At 36.5% G+C, this 21,866-nt stretch overlaps 1 protein-coding gene across 26 annotated transcripts in view; it reads left to right on the forward strand.

The window, feature by feature from the left end:
* The first annotated feature begins 312 nt into the window (after nt 1–312).
* HNRNPC (heterogeneous nuclear ribonucleoprotein C) overlaps nt 313–21,866 on the forward strand; it is a 44,763-nt gene continuing 23,209 nt past the window's right edge. For 4 of the 26 annotated variants that reach the window (XM_010809092.4, XM_024997410.2, XM_005211486.5 and 1 more), the window contains exons 1-3: nt 313–440; nt 1,051–1,095; nt 5,047–5,072. The gene's annotated coding sequence lies outside the window, so the exon portion shown is untranslated. Of the gene's footprint in view, nt 441–1,050; nt 1,096–4,550; nt 4,715–4,799; nt 5,073–5,602; nt 5,785–21,866 lie in introns of all 26 variants that reach the window. The other 22 variants (XM_010809100.4, XM_024997412.2, XM_010809105.4 and 19 more) reach the window with 11 other exon arrangements.

Here is a 21,866-nt window from a genome sequence, read left to right on the forward strand (position 1 = left end):
CGGATGTGAAGCGGTGAGCCTTACAAAGGCAAGTTTCCACCCAGAGCTTCGTCAGGGTACAGTGGCCAATAAGCATGACTCAGAAGATAAATGACAGGAAATATAACCAGTTACAAACTAGTTTTTCCCACGCATGTGGAAATTCTCTAGATTAGTCTAACCCACTACTGATTGTGATTGGATAGAATTGTGAAGAGCGGTAGAACTGTCTAATGAGAAGCGGGAGCGAGAAAACTCGCAGCCAATAGGAGGATTCTCAGGAGTGGGGCGGGCCTAGACCTTCGCCTCGGCGGCAGAGGAGACTCGGGGGCCATTTTGTGAAGAGGCGAAGACTGAGCGATTGCGACCGCGTTGCCGACCTCGAGCAGCAATCGGCTTCTCCACGTAGAACCCAGGGGTAGGAGATTCAGAATCGAATCTCTTCTCCCTTCCCCCTCCTGGTAAGTGGAGGGAGCGGAAGCAGGGGAAGCGCTGGGTTCTTTGGGGAGCGCGAGGTGGAGTGGGAGAGAGGACGAGGGAACCCTCCCCTCGGTAGAGTAAGCAGGCCCCCGTTTATTCTCTGGTTTGGGGGATTAGATCTTACGCAAGAGTTTTCTAGGCCTCGGCCCTTGCGTAGATTTTTAACCCAGTGTCCTCTAGGCCACAATCGGCAGGGAAAATGCTGTTTTTCTTATTCTCTCTCCTGTGTTAACGGCTGTCCTTTAATTTTCTGTGACCATGAGGACTCTGAGATTGTGAAAGGGATGATCAAAGATGCTCATGAATGTAGTTCAAGTTAATGTAGTGCCGATGCTTCCTGTTAAATTGAAAATTAAGTGGGGGATGGGGAAGGGTTATCAAGCAGAAATTTTTTGTACCGCAAGCCTCCAAATTCTGGAGCGTACCGCAGGGTATAAATATGAAAATAGGTTTAATATTTTACTGATTACTTTTTAGTTTACGCCTCTCTGAACAAATGATGGACCTTGAAATATTTTCAATTTTATTTAAAAAATTGTAATCTGATTTACATATTAACAGTAATAATTAAAGCTGGATTTTTATCTGCAGGTTACAAATCACTTGAAATATATAAGTTAGTGGAACTTGCTTGAGGTAGGTATTACTATCTTTCATAGACAGAAACCGAGGCATGAGTGTTGATTGCCTGGGTCATATTAATCAGCCGAACTAGTAAGGAATTTGGTCTCCAGGTTAAGTCAAGTGGCTTTACCTCCCTGTTGGAATAGTAGATATTAAAAGTAATTACAGCAAGGACTAGCGGTAACTGGAAATCCCCAAACTGCTCTTGGGGAAAAGATTATGAGTATTGCGTTTATTAGTGTAACGTCCTAAGATTTTGTAAGTTTATTTTCGGGATATTCTGGCATTAATTTTCCAGACCATCCCAAAGTTGGCAAAAATGCATAACTATATGCCTTTTGTTAAGCAGGTATTATGGTGGTTACTATTTGCTAAGCCCTGAAAATTACTAAACAATTTTTGCTCAGTTTGTAGAAATTACATAAGTTTCAAAGTATCACATTCACTTACCCAAGAAACCGCTGTTTTTTAAATATTTTTGTAAGCTTTAGGTGATTTTGTTTTTCGTAATGTGTTACACATTCACAAAAAGTAATGTTAAGTACAGTTTAAGCCCATGCTGGGTAAATTTGTCCCTTAGGAACAGAAGCTAAAAAACTGTTACTCTAGGTAGCTATGTATCAATCCCTTAGCATATAGATTTTGTAATAGGAATCAAAAGCTTTGCCTTAAAAAAAATAAAAGCTTAAGCATTTAGATTGTCACATGGACTTTTAAAAGGGCAATGATTGGTTAATTTAGGAAATCATACACCTAATATTGTTGGCAAATAGAAATGTATGAAATCAGTATTTAAGAATGGTTAAATTCTTAAATGGCAATAAAATTATTTGAAGGGCACTTTTCTTGCCTTGAGGTGTTAGAAATGTGTTCCTTAGGATCAGCATGTACCAAGGTAACAGTTTAATATCACTCATCCGGAATGATTTGGCCACAAAATTAATATCTGAAATAATTGTAGATTTGATTTCAAATAGATAGGCATTAGTAACATTTTCATGTTGGCTGGAGTAGAGGGATTTAAGAAGGGTGGGTTAAGTTGGAGGACTCTGTTTCCCATGCTCATGCCTCCTGTTTTCTTTGGTAGAGGATATAAACACACCTTATTCCTGATTAGGTCTCTAGAGGGTTTTGCATAGTGTGTGACCTTGTTTTGGATGGAATTGCTGTAGAAACAAGCAAGGAATAAGCTCCAAAATAGCTAGTTATTCTAATCTTAAAGATTAGTTTATATTAACCGGTGGATGTGTGAGATGTCAAGTGGGGAGTGTACAGTTGAAAGAACCCTGGTCTAGGAGTTAAGAGAACTGGATTTTTGCCCTCCTGCTGCTTATTACCTACCTGTTAGGCAAATCAGTTAAACTTTCTGAAATTCAGTTTTATATTTATAAGGGGGTCTTAGACTTCTTACCTCTTAATTTCTATTTTTTATAATTCAAGTCATTTGTTGCCAGAAGGCTAAATAGTGTACAGAAATAGTTTTATTGTGTGACAACAGTTTTTATATATTAGTAATTACTGTTAACTGTCTTAACAGTATTTCAGTCTTCACGTCATTTTATTAGTTGTCTGGGGAGCATTATTTGCTCATACTTAATATATAGTCATTCATTCTCATTGGGATCAGGGAGCCTTAAAATTTTGTACATAATAGATTTACTAGATAGTTGACTATGGTGAAAACCAGAACTTTAAGATGTAGCATAGCTGCATGTGTTCTCTTAGACACTGGAAATCTAAAGTTTATAAAGGGAAAAGGAATTTCTGTAGGGCTTTGTGGTATAGCGTTTAGTGTGGTAGGTTATAATCTTCGAGTTAGTATGTTTCGATACTAATTAGGGGATAGAGATTCCTTATTAAACTCTACACAGTGGTTCTTAAACATGAGCAGACATTAGGACCAGCAAGAGGGCTGGTTAAAACAGATTGCTGGGCTCTCCATCACCACTTTCTAATCAAGTCAGTCTGAGGTAGACCCTGTTAATGTGCGTTTCTGATATGTGCCACGCTATCTTGGTTGGCAGCCCTCACTTTGAGAATACCCCTTTAGAAGAAGGGATGCAAATCTCCTAGAGGTTTGACAAAGTAAAAACTACAGGTGTACTATTAATTGCAAAAGTTACAATTAGGTGTTAAATTTGGTTAATCATTTTTATGAGGGGGTAGCTCATCAATTAAGCATAGTATCTTGGGAGACATCTTAAGTTCTTGAATTTGAAAGATGTAAATGTTTTCATATTACTTTTTAAGCTTATAACATGTTTACTGAGGATTTGTTTGTAGATGAACCAGTTATTTAACATCCTGACATTACTGAGTACCAAGTTCAGGCTGTGATTCCAAAGAAGAAAACTGAATGTCTCACCATAACTGAACATCCCTTACACTTACACATTCAAAATGTATATTTGAATGTACGTTCAAATAATTGTACATTTTCTGTAACTTTTTTTTAATAGTTTGTGCATTTGTAACATTTAACACATCAGTTAAAATTTAACACAGTCTAAGCGTAAAAGTAGCTTATTTGGTCTACTACTTCTCAAAAATAGAGTTAATAGTACCTTTTCTATTGCTGTAGTCATTAATTTGTAATTGACTTAAGGAACACTTTTTAAAAGCTCAGCTTAAATTTTTTAGTTCACTGACATTTGGAAAGGAGAATAAAATCTCATGGCTGAATATTAAAATGCAAGTACAGTCATTCTTATTTGCTCAAAGACCTACAATCTAATTGCAAATCTTAGCCAGTCTGTTGTGGTGGTATGTATCAGATTCTTAGAATTCCTATCTTGGAATTAGCAATATGTACTATTTGTAAACAGTGGGACCACAAAGAAACAAACACATACTTTTTGCCTGTTTTTTTTAACACTGTATAGTCAGTAGCCATAATAATCTTTTTTCCTTCATCTGACTTTTCATTCTGTTACTGAGTGGATTAATGTGCTCTTTATTTAAACTGGTTCCCTGACAGGTTCTGTCAGGTCTTATAGATTGACCACTCATTGGTTTTGAGACTAGATGTCATCTCTAGTATGTATCTTTAGAGTAGACCCTTCTCCTTCAATTTGTATGGTAGGAAAAGCTACCTGGGCCTAAAATTTAAAACACAAATCTGCTTTCTGCTGTTTGACATTTGCTCACTTCATCTCTGTGTACCTGGTTTTCTACATTTTCTTTGACCAAACTGATTATCAAGAGGAGTGTTTGAATGTGGATATTTTTCTGAGACCCTTAAGGGAATACAGGTGCATATGTAATTAAAATAGTCACCTACTGACATTGAAGAATTGTGAAGCCAGTCAATGGTAGAGGTGGTAATTCTATAGAGGCTCTCCCCATCCAGTGGGATGTTATGTTTTACCAGAATGTTACATGAAATGGACAGATATTTCTGTCTTGGGGGTTTAGGGCACAACATTTCTGAGGAACTCTGACTCAATCTGTCCCTTCTCCTTTCACAGGGCAGCAAGGCGAACCCCATCCCTACTCACTGGAGCTCAGCTTTGATTTTTAACCTCCCTTCCCCACCCTTCCAGAACACACACATTCCCATTCCAAAATTGATTTTATAAAGACATTTTAAACATAATGATGCAACTTGGTGTGCACTACGGCAAATTTACAGGTGGTTTTTTTTTTCAATTGTTTCCAAAAACGGGACTTGGATTTAAGATGTAATTTTTAAATTTCTATTTCTATTTTTTCTGCAGCAATTGGGTTAGAGGAGGAGGAGCCTTTTAGCCTCTCATAAACTGACCTCTCTACTTCCTCGTGTATTTTTAAGATTGATTGATGATGTGGAAAGGGCTTTGCTTGTCTGCTACTGAGAACTTCACCCTTGGCGGTTTTTGTGGAAACTGCTTTTGGAAAGAGAAAAGAAATGAACTTTACTGACTTGACATTTTTGCACCTCCCGTTTTTCTAATCTGGGCTATTTTTATTTTTGTTTTTTTACAGTGAGATTTTTTTGATCTTCAGCTACAGTAAGTTATTCCAATTTTTTTTTTACATTTTTCCTGACTTTCCGCTGATTTCCTTTTTATTGTTGTTACTAGTTACTATTATTTATTATACTTAATGATGGTGATGATGATGATGATAATGACACTGATGATTTTTAACCGGATTAAAATCGAGTTTTTCTGAATGTTCATTAAGAATTTCTCCGGCCTCCTGATTGACTTTGGAGTTTTACATCTTGGGAGAGAAAGTGAAGGCATTAGCATTTTTAAGTGGATTGATCACATAAACCTTTTCTCTCCCAACCCTCCCCCCTTGCCCTTATCCCCTTCCCCACGCTGGAAAGAATTTTACTGGCTGTTAAGTCTGTGACCTTATTTTTCCTGATCTTTAACTTAACTGTTTTAGAGCATCTCTGGACGTCTGTATTTTTTATTTTTTTATTTTTGTTTTTTTTATTTTTAATCTTTCATTTGTTAAATTTTTAAACTGTGCTGCAATAAAATGTGTGTGGTATTACTTAACACCTATGATGGTGATGGCATTTTCCCAGAAAGCCATCCCCCTCCTGTTTCCCTTGAAATCCCATCCTGCTTTTCCTGTACACTACCCATCATCACAAACCACAAGCTGCAGCAACACGGATGCCCAGCCTGGAGCAGCAGCAGCCAGGATGACCTGGAGCCAGGGGGGCCTTCGGAACAGATGCACACCCTTCCTGGGTGATGGTAAGAGGTGTGAGGTCCACTTGGTTTCATTGGAAAGACTAGGAAGTAACACCTGTTTAAGTTGATGTCGTGCAGGTGATAGCTTCTGGAAATGTTTAGGTTAGGCTTTTGTGTGTGTATCTCAAAAGATGTTTCCTAAGGAAGAACCCTTCAGGGTTTTGTACACTAATGGAATTATGAGTGTCAAACTTGGGGTGCTGAGGGTTTTTCCTAAAGCAAAGAGCAGCTGAAGTTTACATATAGTTTAGAATGAAAATGACGTTTTAATGATCAGCAAGACAAAAATGTTAGGTATTCTTTTTTTCTTAGATTATTGCAAATTAGTAAACATTTTGTGTCATTTAGAGTAATCTTTACATTGTGACAATAAATTTGGATTGTATTTAGGCTTTTTTATCATTAAAATTTAGTGTGAATCAACCCACAAGAAACATGCTTTGATATTGAAGTGCTATCTGACTGGAAGGTTTTTTTTTTTAAAGAAAAGGATAAATAGACTTTTTAACCTCAGAAAGCAGGGAAATCTGTATAATCTCTGTATCCAAACCAGGAAAGATCAAGGATTGACCTCTTTTTCAGTGATTACTTGTGGCCCAGCTACATATTAGGGAATCGACTGTGTTCCAAAGGTTAATGAGACTGAATATTCACAAGAAAAATGCAGAGATTAATAAGAATGTGGATAGTCAAAGTGTTAAAAATAATAGCAGCCTGTAGAAATCACAGAGAGTAGGATGCAACTGAGTGACTAATACACGGTAATATTTTAACAACGGTGAAACGTTTTGATAATTCACTTGAGAGTTGCTTTAATGTTGAGCTGGGGTAAGGCCAGGAGAGAAGTAGAGTGGCTTTTAAAGGTATACTTAGCTGTGTGTACTGGAGTAAATCACATACTTGACCCCTCCCCTTACTCCTATTGAAAGTAAAATCTAGTTAAAGTGAAAACTGAAGGCAGCCTCAAAGGAAAACAAAATGGGAGAAAAGTAAAACGCTGTGAAGTTGCCTGGAAGAGGAATGGAAAATTTTCTTTTAGGTCCAGGTTTTATTGATATCGTTTTACAAATCCATTATTTCATGGGTCATGTTCTTCTGGTTTGCGGAATGCGAAAAGGTATAATAGTTCTTCGGGGACTCATAGCCTTGTGAGAGAGACTGATGGATGATATAATGTCACTGTGGTTAAAGGTAGGCACAGAGCCTATAGAACTGTGCAATAGATGGGCGCCTCATTGACTCTTTAAGAGTTCAGGAAAGGCTTTTAGAGAGTTAAGGCCAGGTTATAAAAATTTTAATACCGCGCCAAGGAATTTGTACTTGATCCAGAAACTGACGACTATTAAAAGATTCTGAATTGAGGAATGATATCAGATTTTCATTTTTAGAAATGTCATTGTAATAGCCATGAGGAAATGGCCGTAGAGGAGAATGAGATTGGAGTAGGTGATAAGTAAGAAACTGGAATAGAGGGAAGAATAATGACCTGGCTTTACTGGCCAGTTCACTGGGCAAATATCACTGCCAAAAGCAATGGTACTGGGATTAGGAACCAGTAAATTTAGGATTTGGTGGTGGCTGTGATACGGAGAGTGACAGATTTGGGAAGATTCCCAGCTTTCAAGTTAGAAATGTTGTTTATTAAACATTGGAGTGCTTATTCTGAAAATCACCATTAGGCTTGGGCATATACAGGTGAACAAAACATGCTGTCTCCTCCCCTCTTGAGTATTGTAGACCATTGAGAGAGAAGAGAATAGCACTTTCACAATCTAGATCCATGAAGGAAAAGAGATGATAGTTAAGGGAGCCAGATACAGATATGGCAATGAAAGGGTGCTGCCAGCAGAGAGACCTTAGGAGCTAAGTGTAAGTAGGACTAAAGACTAGATTAGAAGACCTGTTAAAATAGGCCACTGTCTATTCATCTCTTGAAGCAGATAGTAATCCTAGGCCTGAGGGCACTTGGCCCTGGTTTTACAAATAAGATTTCTTTGTGTGTATTAATGAACAAGAGTTTGAAGAGGATATTTAATTAGGCTTTAGGAAGTTAGTTATTTCTCTAACACCCCTGTTGAATCAGACCTGACATAATAGCTTTCCTATTTGAAAGGAAAAATGAAGTACAAAAACTTCAGTTTCTTGAAAGTGGTAAATGGGGAACTTACCATGTGTCCATTACTGTTAAAGTTCCTGTATTAATTATAACCTTATGTAAATATTACTGTCTTTTCACATTTCAGAGATGAGACTATTCAAGCACAGATTTGCATAATTTGCCCAAAGTTAGACATACCTAATAAATGTCAAGTGAAGCATGGATTCAACCCAGGCAGTTGAAACTATAGATATCAAGTCATAATCATACTAGACTGACTGTACATGACATGTGAAGTATTCTAGAAAAACATCTTTGATTAAAGTGCCTAAAACAAAAAACTGCTCTGGACTTCTGTTTTTAGCAAGTTTTAAGCAAAAAGTCACTGTTAAACTATTTTGTTCAGTTTACAACAGTTTAAATAGCATGACGTATCCAAGGTAGTTATTTGGGTAGATACAGGTTTGTAGTATGATTTTCAAGACTCTGGTTGTAGCAACATTCTTTAGGGAAATAAACAATTAACATTTAAAAGTGAGTTTCAGTTGGGAGAAAAAAAGTAATCATATAATTTATGGTTTTAAAAAATGTGTAACCCAGAGGGATTTACTAAATCCAGTGGTCCTTTTTCAGTCCTTATCAGTCTTGTTGGTATGATTTAACCAGTTGAGCTGCCACTTTTTGAAAATATTTTTTACGTAGCTTCCAGGTTTCATTCTCTTTCTGGCTATTCCTTCTCCCACTTAGCTCTGTGGTTCAGTTCTTCCACTTCACTTTTCTACTCATACTTCCCTGTGTCATTTCATTCAGTCACATGATTTTTTATACTGTCTATAAGCTGATGATGCCCAAACATGTATCACCAGCCTGGACTTCTCTTTATTGTCTCTATCCAGTTACCCAACTGACAGCTCCTGTGAGTGTACTTTTAAGTATATATCAGTTTAAAAGTCCAAAACTGGGCTCCTGCTGTTCTTCTCTCAAACCAGTTTCTTCTGCAGAGTGTTGCCATTTCAGTTAATGAAACTGGCGTTTTCAAGTTTACTTTGGTTAGCCATCCTTGACTTTTTTTTTTCTGTCATACCTCATCTTTGGCATTGTAGAAAACACTATCATTTCTGCCTTTTAATTCTAACAAGGATTCACCACTCATTCTGCTGTGACTTGATCCAATTTCAAGCCGTCATTTGTCTTTGGCAGATTATTACAATAGATTTATATTTCTTTTATACCTCTACCCCAGTGTGTGGTAGCTAGATTGATCCTATTAAAGTAATAATGTTTGACCTGAGTTTCTGGTTTGAAACTCACTTAATAGCTGCCTATTTCAGCATTCAGGTCAAAATTGTATTGTGATTTACAAGATGTGCTGTATGATCTGTTATGCACCTCCTCCTTGTTAATTGTATACTACTCTGCTTCAGCCACACTGGCCTCCTTAACTGAGATTTGAATATACTAAATGTTCCTACCTCAAAAGCCTTTTTTGGGTGGGGGTGGGGGCGGGGGGGTGGTTCTTCCCCAGACAGATTGGATTGCTCAGTTCATTTTCGTTCTTACTCAAAAGTCATCACCTCTGTTGTTTTCTCTCATTTAGCCTTCTAATTTCTCTTTAACACTTTTCATCAGCTCACATATTATAGAAGTTTATTTTCTACTGTGTAAGATAGAAATATCTGGAAAGATGCACGTGAAAACATCATTGATGGATTACTTCTGGACAAGCGGGAAGGACTTAGGGTTAGAAGGAAACTTGCTTTGTGTGGTCAAAGACCATTATTGAGCAACACAACAGTATTTTGCTTCTAATTAAACCTAAAACTCCTTGTTGTCGATATACTTCAGCTCTTTGATTTTATGTCTGAATATAAAGAGCATAACTGGCTTCTGTGGTAGTTTAGTAAGTGACTTTTTTTAGTTGTAAAAGCAGCCTTAAATTAGGTTTGCCTGTGATGGAATGAGTCCCATTTGAGGATGTAGGCTGCTGTATTGCTGGTGATGGGGCTTTAATAAAAATTTGAGAGAACTTGGTCATTTTTTAAGGATTTATTCTCCACTGGGAATACATAGCCATTTTTAAGCAGTAGCCATAGGGAAGGAAATGGCAAGCCACTCCAGTATCCTTGCCTGGAAAATCTCATGGACAGAGAAGTCTGGTGGGCTGCAGTCCATAGGGTTGCAGAGTTGGGCATGACTGAGCGACTAACACTTATAGTAGATTAAGGGCTTCCTCTGTGACTCAGTGGTGAAGAACCTGCCTGCAAATGCAGGAGACACAGGTTCCGTCCTTGGGTTGGGGAGATCCCCTGGATTAGGAAATGACAATCCACTCCAGTACTCTTGCCTGGAAAATTCCATGGACAGAGGAACCTGGTGGGCTTCATCTATGGAGTCACAAAGAGTTGGACACGACTGAGCACACATGTAGTAGATGAAAGGGCATCTGAGTTTTTCTTCCTATCTAATCTGATTCCAGATTGACCTTTCTGAAATACTCTTCCTATTTATTGTTTACATTAACCTGTGGCTTTTGAGTTGGTTTCAGAACTAATATAGCTTCCTGGAAATTCATTGAACCAGTCTTAGGCTTTTCTAACTTGTCTGGAATAACATTTAGGAATAGTTGAATACATGTTAAATGAGAAATTTCCCTTAGTCCTCTTACTCAATTCTGAAAATTGTGTAACCATAGTGTGCTATAACTCCTTGAATTTTTAAATTTAAGGAAGTACAGTCTTTGCCTTAGTAGTTTTGTGATAACTTTAAAAAACTTTAGAGCTAAAATTGAGGTAATAAAGTGTTTTTTCCAAGGAAAAAATTTCCCTTGTTATCCTTGAAAGTTTGTTGGCTTCCTGTGTTGGAATTAACGGTTTGTGTTAAGATTTAGTTTTACTGAAACTAAAAAGGAAGACTAATCAAATGACTTGATTGATGTGAATTTTTAAAAGAAGTTACCCCCATCTTTATTTTGGCCTTAATCCAAATTAAGCAATGCATGCACATACAACATTTAGAAAATGCAATGGAGGCCCATCAAAAAGGCATACTTACCCATCCAGAATAAAAGTTTTGATGTGTCCTTTCAGACTTTTTTTTTTTGGTGTATGTATGCTTTTGAAAAAGTAATGTTCTACATATGACTCCTGTCTGTGGGATTTCCCAGGCAAGAATACTGGAGTGGGTTGCCATTTCCTCCTCCACGGGCTCTTCCTGACCCAGGGATTGAACCTGCCTCTCCTGTGTCTCCTGCATTGGCAGGCAGATCATTTACCACCGAACCACCTGGAAGGCCCCCTACATATGGCATATACATTTAAGTAGTCGTCTTTTTTTTTTCAGCATGAACGTAACATCAATATAAAATGTTATTAGATACAGCTCTCCTAAAGATTATAATAACTGCATAGTATTACATTGCATACTTACGCAGTGTTTTTGCTTAACCAGTACTCTATTGTTGAGTTCTTACGTTTTTCCTTTTAAAAGCAATTGAATAGTCTTACAGCTAAGATTTTGTGAATAACTCTTAGTTATTTGCTTAGAATTAAGCCCTAGAAGTATAACTGTTCAAGAGCATGCATGTTTTAAAAGCTGCAGTCTAGGTTGCTCTCTGAAAAAGGTAAAAACAGTTTACTTAATGTAAGTGACCACTAATATTTGACTTCTAATTTTGTTAATTTCTTGAGTCTCTTTCACTGTGTTTCAGGGTTTGGTCCTGAAATTTAAATGTTCTTCATGTTTGATAAGTCTATTAATTGAAGAGTAAGAATGTTTAAAGAGTTAATACATTTTCTGAGTAAAAGGCTCCCACCAGGTTAATTGCTACGAACTTGTCTGGCTTTGGCAAATTTGGGGTAATCTTGTTTTAATCTATACCTACATCCATTCCCTTCCCTTCATGTTTTTTTTTTTTTAATTTTATTTTAAAACTTTACAATATTGTATATAAATAATTGATTTATTTCATCTATAGCTATTTCATTGTTTCTTTGAAAGATAAGGACTCTTATCACACAAAAACATGTAGTAAAATATATTTGAAGACCCTAAGGTGGTACTCTTTGAGGACTGAGTAAGGCATTCTCTAGGTGTGTTTTTTCTATGGGAATGGTAGCTTGGATGACTGTTTTTTTGCTTACGTGTTAAGTTTTGCTTATTCCTTCCTAGAATTTGGAAACTTCTGTTAATCAGAGATAAGTGTAAAATTTTGAGTGAGAAGCTTGGTAATGATTATCCTCATGTGTGATAAAATTTGAGTTTTCAGGCTAGCAAAAGATGGAATTTGCTGTATTCCATATACATTTTGGGCTTCCCAAGTGGCACTAGTGGTAAAGAACCTGCCTGCCAACGCATGAGACGTAAGAAACTCTGGTTCAATCCCTGTGTTAGGAAGGTCCCCTGGAGGAAGAAATGGCAATCCACTCCAGTATTCTTGCTTGGAGAATGCCATGGACAGAGCAGCCTGGCAGGCTATAGTCGATAGGCTCACAGACAGACACGACTGAAGCAACTTAGCACACATACACATTTTACTACTAAATTCTAGGACTGTGCTTTAGTTGCTTGGGTCTGAGAGATGGAGAATGATGTAGTAACTTTAAGTTGGGTTTCCCTATTAAAAATTATTTTGTTGTACCATCAGATCTTTTGTTCTCAATTCAGAAATCCGTGACAGTTTTTCATGTTTGATCACAAAACCTGACTTCAACTGACATGAGATTATTTATAGTCTTTGTTATATTTAGTGACTATGCTTATGTATTAATTGCAGAAATGTTAATGTATTATATCTGGTAACTGGATGCTTTCCCAGATCCCGCTCGCTGTTACATAGCAAAATTATAGTATTATCTTTGCAAAATCTGAAAAATCTTGATTTTTTTCCTAATGTGTCTCCTGGTGAGACTTTAAAAAGTTTATTTGTTGTTACTAAAGGCTCAGTTTGAGTTCACCGATAACATTGAAGCTTTCTACAAGATAATAAATGAAGTCTTACGTGTAAGTATTGTTGACCCTTGCTATTCAGACTATGATCCACAGCAATAGCATATCATTAATCATCATCTGGAAGCTTTTTAGAATTACAGAATACCATGTCCTTCCCTTTCACTCCTTTTTATTACTTGGGAATTGGAAATTTTAATAGACTTTCTGATGAGTGTTTTTGCTCTTTGGGGAGCATAGTTGAGGGTCATAAAGTAGCCACATTTTATGTAAATTTGAGATAATGCAGTATTAAAGATGACTCATGTACAAATTTTGAATAATGACTCTTCCTAATTACAAATAGAATTAAAAATCAAGTAATTACCATCAGGCAATCTGAATAAATGGCTGAGCCACTTAAGCTAGTAATCAGATATACATGCCATCCTGAAATGTGTGTATTTTGAATTATCTGAGCTCTTAGGCAAATCATATGTAGTGTGACCAACGTGTAATTATTTCTTTGCAGTAAATGATAGCTGAAACATTTGAAAAATGTAACCTTGTAGGTCAAGGTGGCTCTGAAGTTATGACCATTTTTTCCTTTTCCCAGCTTTTGAGACATAAGAAAACAGAATAATGAATTTCTTTCACCTAGATTGCTATGTTTGCTTTTTCTCAAATGTTTTGCTGAAAACAGTCAAGATTTATTGGCCTTAGTGAAGTAATTCTTAATTCTTTTGCTGTGAAAAGCATTCTCTTACATACTCCTAATGCTTATAGATTCAGGAACTTTTTTTCAAATGGTTTAAAATATTCTGAGGAAACAGTTGTTGATGGGGAGTTTTCCTGTATAGAAGTTGTTTTAGTTAAGAATATGGTGGGTTTTTTAATGCTGTATTTTTTCCCCTACCCCCTAAAGTGTGATGTAATAACACTCATAGAATAGAGGTGACTTAACATTTAATGATGGGTGAGGAGGACGCATTAGGAGTATGGAATTAACTGATAGAAACTACTAAACATAAAATAGATAAGCAAGGATTTAACTGTTTAGTAAATACAGGTGGCATTGTGGGTGAAGAACCTGCCTGCCAATGCAGGTTAGATGTAAGAGATGGGGTTTCAATCCCTGGGTCAGGAAGATTGCCTGGAGGAGGGCATAGCAGCACATTTAACTATTTTTGCCTGGAGAATCCCATGGACAGAGGAGCCTGGCAGGCTGCATTGCATACTGTCGCATGAGTTGGACGTGACTGAAGCGACTAAGCACGTGTACACAGGGAATTATACCCAATATCTCTCTGTGTTGGGACTGCCAACAGACATAGAATGAGAAACACCAAATTACAGAATGCAACATCTAGTGAAAGTTTTGTTGTCCTAAAGATGCCCATTTCCTTGATTTTACATAGATCTGAATTTCATTAAGGAGGGGAAGCACTCAACTTTTCTAACTTCTGTTAAGAAATTTATAGAAAAACATTGATGACTACACCAAGCCATATAATCATTAAATTCCAGGGTAGCATGAAGCTATCTTTACAGAACGAAAAAATTAAGAACTGTTACAGTATTAAAGAAAAATTTGGAGAAAAGAGTATTCTAAAACCTCATGATCTTACCACATCCTGAGATGTCTAACACTTTAGTGTGTTGTCTTCTAGATAATTTATATATTGTGTATGCTTAACATCTTGAAAATCTCTTGGTATCAAGTTTTTTTTTTTATTATTATATATATTTTTGGCTGTGCCATGCAGCTTGCAGGGTCTTATTTCCCCAGCCAGGGATGAGCTTGTGCCCCCTCCAGTGGAAGTATGGATTCTTAACTGCTGGACTGACAGAATTCCCAATTAGTTATTTTTTTAAAGTTGCTGCTTGTTTCCAGTTAGACTGATGTACTGAAATTCATTTAGTTTCATATTATGTGTTTATTTTCCAATTTTTCACTGTAGTATGTCCACATCCTTGATTCCTTCAGATAAGTTCTCAGAGGTAAGATTATTGAGTCACAGAACATGCATGAGGTTTTTTTTTTTTTTTTTTTTTTAAGAACATGTACAATTTTAAGGCTTTGATAAAATAGTCCACTTCTGAATATACCGTTACCTGTTCATACTGTCAGAAATAACGTGTGAAAATTTCAATTTAAAATATTTCTACTTGTTTGGTAGGTATAGTGTTTGGTTTAATTTTTAATCACCTTTTGTGTCCTTGTGTCTATGTCCCATTTTTTATTGGTATGTACCAATAATAGAAAATGATGTAGTAGTAAGAGCAGCTGCAGTGGCTACACTTGCTGTGTGCCAGGCACCATGTTCAGTGTTTTCTGTATCTTCACTTACACCTCATACCTATCCTTTGAGAAAAGTGCTTTCAACGATACTCATTTTATGATGGAAGAATCTGGTGTTTGAAAGGATTGGCTTTCCAGAGGGAAGTCCACACCACTTATGTGGTTAAGTTTGAAATTGGAATGTCTTTATTTTTTAATATACAGTATTAGCTTAAATTGTTGTGGACAAATACATATTGCACACATTCATCAGTTTTTTGCTTTTTAATGAGGGTATATTTTAGTATGGGGATGTCTCTTTCGTATTTTCTATTCAGGAAGTTCTCACGTCAAAGTTAGTTACTCCTTTAAATGTAGTTCAGTCACAATGGGCATGGCGTGACGGTGGGGATAGGTATCTTTGTATATACCTTTTCAGTTGAAATATTTTTTGAAATAGGGTAGTCTAAACTTTCATAGTTACTAACTTGGCTCTTAGAAGTAAACCTGGTTAGAGCTTTTCAGTATACAGAACATTCGCAGAAAGGTTTTTCAGTTGAGATTAATCTTATTAATTATCATTTCAAAACTAAAATACGGCATAAAAAAAACTTTTGAAAGAAAATTGTGTTAATCTTTGTTGTTCATTCGCTAAGTCATTTCTGACTCTTTGCAACCCCATGGACCGCAGCACACCAGCCTTCCCTGTCCTTCACTCTCTCCCACAGTTTGCTCAAACTCACGTACATTGAGTAGGTGATGCCATCCAGCCATCTCATCCTCTGTTACCTGTTTTCCTGGCTTTAATCTTTCCACCATTACAGTCTTTTCCAGTGAGTCAGCTCTTCTTATCAGGTAGACCGAGGAGTGGGTCTTCAGTGTCAGTCCTTCCAATGAATATTCAGGGTTGATTTCCTTTAGGATGGACTGGTTGGATCTCCTTGCAGTCCAAGGGACTCTCAAGAGTCTTCTCCAACACCACAGTTCAAAAGCATCAATTTTTCAGTGCTCAGCTGCCTTTATGGTCCAGCTGTCACATCCAAACATGACTACTGAAGAAACCATAGCTTTGATTATACGGACTTTTGTCAGCAAAATGATGTCTCTGCTTTTTAATATGCTGTCTAGGTTTGTCATAGCCTTTCTTCCAAGGTGCAAGCGTCTTTTTAATTTTGTGGCTGCAGTTACCATCCACAGTGATTTTGGAGCCCAAGAAAGTAAAATCTGTCACAGTTTCCACTTTTTCCTCTTCTGTTTGCCTTGAAGTGATGGGACCAGATGCCATGATCTTCCCTTTTTGAATATTGAGTTTTAAGCCAGCTTTTTCACTCTCTTCTTTCACCCTCATCAAGAGACTCTTTAGTTCCTCTTCACTTTCTGCCACTAAGGTAGTATCATCTGCATATCTGAAGTTGATAATTCTCCTGGCAATCTTGATTCCAGCTTGTGATGTTCAGTGTTTCTCATAATGTACTCTTCATGGAAGTTAAATAATCAGAGTGACAGCATACAGCCTTGACATACTCCTTTCCCAATTTGAATGAGTTTGTTGTTCATGCCCACTTCTAACTGCTGCTTCTTGACCTACATACAGCTTTCTCAGGAGACAGGTCAGATATTCCCATCTCTTTAAGAATTTTCCAGTTGGTTGTGATCCACACAGTAGCTCAGCTGGTAAAGAATCTGCCTGCAATGCAGGAGATCACAGTTAAATGCCTGGGTTGGGAAGATCCCCTGGAGAAGGGATAAGCTACCCACCCACTCCAGTATTCTTGGGTTTCCCTGGTGGCTCAGATGGTAAAGAATCCGCCTGCAGTGCGGAAGGCCTGGGTTGGGAAGATCCCCTGGAGAGGAAACAGCTACCCACTCCAGTATACTGGCCTGGAGAATTTCATCGACAGAGGAGCCTGATGGGCTACAGTCCATGGGGTCGCAGAGTTGGACAGGACTGAGCAACTTTGACTTTCACACAATCAAAGACTTAACATAGTATAGCTTTAGTGTGTTAATCTTACTAAACTTTAAAATGACGAATGAGCCCGCTTATAGTATGTTGAAAAAATCTGGAGAATTGGGAGAGACTGTTAATACTTCACACAACAAAGTTTGAAATTTTCTTCAGGTTGGAACCAAGGACTAAGAATTAGATAGAAGAGGATTAAATAGTATATGAAATGCAGAGTCTTGCACTTAACAATGAATTCTGCAGATATTGACAGTGCTAAAGATAACAGACATGATAGCATCTGGGTAGCATCTAGAATGTGGTTCAGAGCCTGTTAAGTTTTAGAATTGAGTATCTTTTTCAGGTTGTGAATTCCTTGACTTAAGTGGCAATTCAAGAAGTTTGATGATTAATCATCCTCAGAAGAATTTGGGGACATTGATCTATGTGATTTAGTTTTTTTTTGTCATTGAGGTCTGTTGCAGTATACTTTTACAGGAACAGTCTTTTATTATCATGAAATACTTATTAAAACTTGGAAACATGCAGAGAAAATATTTACTTAACAGCATCAGCACTCAGAGATAACTATTACCAATATTTTAATGTTTTGATCCATTTTCTTGTCTCATTAGCTATAGATATATCTAATCTCTATATATGTTTTATATTCTTTTAACATCTTTACCAGTATGTGAACTGTCTACAACATGTTTTTGTTAAAAAGCTAATCTTTTTTTACTTTGTCCAGGAATTTACAAAACATCTTTTGTTTCTCTTTAGATTCCAAAATAGGAATTTATTTAATGTCATCAGTTGCTTAATTAGTACAAATTTATTGACCTCCCTATTGCTTAGCACTTAGCTTTAATTAAGATTTTTTTTTTTTAAAGAGCTTTTTAAAAAATTAGTTTTTGCTGGAGTAGCTTTACAAAGGATTTTCAAATGAGCTTACAGAAACATATACTAGTTTTACTTAGTTACAGCAGTGTTAGTGCCAGTTTCCTCCTCTACCCCACTGGATGATCATTCTGCATATCTGACAGAAAAAACTGTTTTGGGGGGAACTGGCTCAAGAGTGTGTTGTGGTATGTATTTCTTTTCCATTTGCTGTGATAGGTTCTTTAAAAAAAAGAAAAAACTTGAACAGGTAATGTGTACTTCTGTAAAATAAGCCATTCTTGTCTCAGCCTTCCTGTTCTTGTTCTGGTAACAACTGTCTAAATGTACCGTGTTTGATCTGTGTCTTTCCCCCTCCTGAATGATACTAAAGTTACAGGCGTGATACTTGAGATGGGAACTGCAACAAGGCAAACATTGATTCAGTATTATCTCTTACACTATCTGCATTAAATTTCTCTTGTTTTCACAGAAAAGATCTCTTTCCCATGGTGTTGCTTTCTTAATCTTCCTACTCTTGAGGAGTCCTAACAAGTTGTGTTGTATAATGTCCCCACAGACTTGAAATCTGATTGTCCCTGTTGTATTGATTCAAGCCAAATATTTTACTAAGAATATTGCTTAGGTGACATACGTTTATTTCGTCAAATCAGGAAGCATATGTTAGATCACTTCATATAAGTGGTGACTCATTTCTATAGTAGTAGAGGTACTTTTTTTTTCCTTTTATAGTTAACAGTCAGTCATACTTGGAATCCATGTAAATCCTATTGTACTCTCAACAGTCTCTTCACCCAGTGCTTTTGCCATATATTGACAGTTGTCTGAATCAGTTCTTATATTGGTATAATCGTCACTGATTTAACAGGTTGTGGTCTGAGTCTTTTTCAATATACTTTTCTTAAAACACTTCTTCATGTTAACAGTTTATTATTTTATTCCCCTTTTTTGTTGCTCATAACTTTTGGGGGGACCATTTTGTCTTACTGTTTTGACAGTTATGATACTTCTGGCCTGTAGAGTGAGACTGGTCTACGTTTGTTTAGATGGCTGTGGGGTACCATTTTTACTTTTAATCTGTTTTTGTTTTTCAGTTTTAATATTTTTATAATTGGTTCTGGAAGTATAGTTGATTGACAGTGTTGTATTAGTTTCAGGTGTACAATGAAGTGATTCAGTTCCATGTAGTTTATCTTAAAATGGTCAATTTGGTGTTCTTGTGGCCTGAAAGTACCACCATGTGCTATTTTTTCATGTTAATAGTCTTTACATGATAGTCTTTACCTTGGGACTGTGTCTGTGGTTTGATAAATAATTAGCTTTGGGAATGAGCAAATTACAGTCCTTTGGTATCCTAGGAAGATTGATTCTAGGACCCTGGCAGATAACCAGATTCTGGGATGCTCAAGTCCCTTGTATAAAATGGTATATTTTATATACACCATTTGTGTATTTGCATATAATCTATACACATCCTCTCATATACTTTGTTTCTAGATTACTTATACTACCAAATATAATATTATAATTATATTAATAATACCTTAATGTAGTATAGTTGTAAAGAAAATACAATGTAAAAAAAGTAAATTTGTATGTTAATGCATATATATGGAACCTAGAAGAATAGTATAAATGGTCTTATCTTCAAAGAGGAAATAGAGACACAGAGAACAAACATGGATACTATGGGGAAGGGGATGTGAACTGGTAGATTGGGATTAACATATATACACTACTATGTATAAAATAGATAACTAATGAGAACTTCCTGTGTAGCACAAGAAACCCTACTTGGTGCTCTGTGGTGACCTAAATGGGAAGGAAATCCAGAAAGGGGGCTCTTTGTACACGTTATGGATGATTCACTTTGCTACACAGCAGTGTAAAGCAACTATATTCCAAAAAAAGGAAAATCAGTATGTGTCAGAAGCACCAAACACAGTGCTTAGTGGGGTATTGTACATTACAGTTAATTCATTTAAAGACAGTGGCTGGCTGGCTGCTTGCATAAACAAAGCAGTACCTGCTCTGTGCCAGTTCATATATTCTACTGTTGAAAATGTTCTGAAAATAAAACATACCTGAGTTAAAAAAAAAAAAAAGTAAATATAGTGTAAATGTTATATAAATGGTGTGTAGCAAATTCAAGTTTGGGGTTTTGGAACTTATAAATTTTCCCCCATAATATTTTTTGATCCATGATTGTTTAGATCTACAGATGCAGAATCTGCAGATAGGGAGGGCCACCTGTACACTGGACAACTTTCTACAGACATGGGCAGTTTATTGTTGCCTGCTGAAGGAGGCCAGAGGGAAATAGTTGATGAATGCAGTGAAGACACATAGGAAGCAGAGAATATGATAGGGGTGGGGAAGAATAACAGGAAAGTAGTGTGAAAGGGACTTAAAGGGGCAAAATAGGAGCTTAAGTGTGTTAAAGGAAAGCAGTTCAGATCAGGTGATGTTGCTCTAAGTAGGCAGAGAAATTTATAGTATCTAAGAGGTACTGAGAAACTCTTGATAAGAAATTGTGAAAGACAGTGTGAGATAGGAAGTCTTTGGATTCAAGAAGATGGCTATCATTTAAAAAATTTGTCAACTCATTGCTGCCATCTAGTGACACTTTGTCTTTAAACTACTTCAGAGAAAGGAAATAGCATATTAGGCATATGGGAGTTGCACACCGTAACTCAAACTTCAAGATGAACAGTTGAAAATAAATAAAATTGACAGGTCAGCTTGTGTTCCAACTCCATTCCAAATCTACGTGATGTAGATTTCATGAGTTTTGGTATAGGATATGAGTGATGTGGTAGAATTGGTGATAGAAACACATTTCTGTATCCATGAATCTTGAGCAGTTCTTACCCTTCATAGAGCCACTCATTGCTTTTACTGCTTCAACATAAAACATAATCAAATGGACACATACATCCTTTGGTGTAATCAAGTAACTCAATATTCTTGGTTTTGACTTTTACTCACCAATCTTAGTAATTCTTTGATGATAAAAAATTGTGAAAATAACCTGGGGTGAAAAGATAGCAAGCACACACACATGTATGCATCTATTAAGTAGAGGTTTGAATTCTACCACCCTGTAACCTCTAGGGAAATACTCAATCTTTTTCCGTTTATACTGTGATGGGATTCTGCTTTTCTGGAAACCACTTGATGTCTGCTACTGAGTTGAAACAGTTCACAGAGTAACCAAAGAGTCAGTCATTCCAGAAATACTTCCCTATTTGGTTTTAATCTTTGAAACTAATTTTAGGAAAGAAATTGATTATGGTGTGTTTTTTATTCTATGTGCTTTTATTTACTTACAATCTTTAAAAAGTTAGGAGAAATTGACTTGTCCGATAAGGGTGACTCCAAAATGTAAACTTCTGTGACCCATGAGGCACCCTCAAATACACTCATTTAGATCTATTTCGTTTCTATTTGTCTTTAAAACAAAAAAAAACCCAGCTTAATGAATTATTATAAAGCAAAAGCCCTGTAGCATCTACTCAGGTTGAGAAAATAGAACTTTGCCAGCAAGGTTTATAGTTTGGAATGATTCTGTGGCAGTCCAGAAGTAAATGGAGTATATTTAAGGAAAGAAAATGTGATTCAGTGATTTTACACCCATTGAAACTGACAGATACAAAGGACACAGGCAAACTGTTACTAAAGTTGCAGGAACTGATAAAACTATTTTCAAGCTGTTTCTAAATAATAATGTTAAGGATAAGCTTGAGTTACCATTAATCCCTAGAGAGATCTGGTAGAATTTTTAGCATGAATAACATTACAAAAAGATACTACTACTTGAATATAACCTTGCAGAAGTGTCACACGTGAGTCTGATCAAACCTTTGGTCACAGCTTCCAATTTCTGAAAATACGAAATATGTGGAATTATGCTAAAGGTATGAAATTTTAAAAAACTGCAGGACA

This window comes from Bos taurus, chromosome 10, assembly GCF_002263795.3.
Source record: "Bos taurus isolate L1 Dominette 01449 registration number 42190680 breed Hereford chromosome 10, ARS-UCD2.0, whole genome shotgun sequence".
Lineage (NCBI taxonomy): Eukaryota > Metazoa > Chordata > Mammalia > Artiodactyla > Bovidae > Bos > Bos taurus.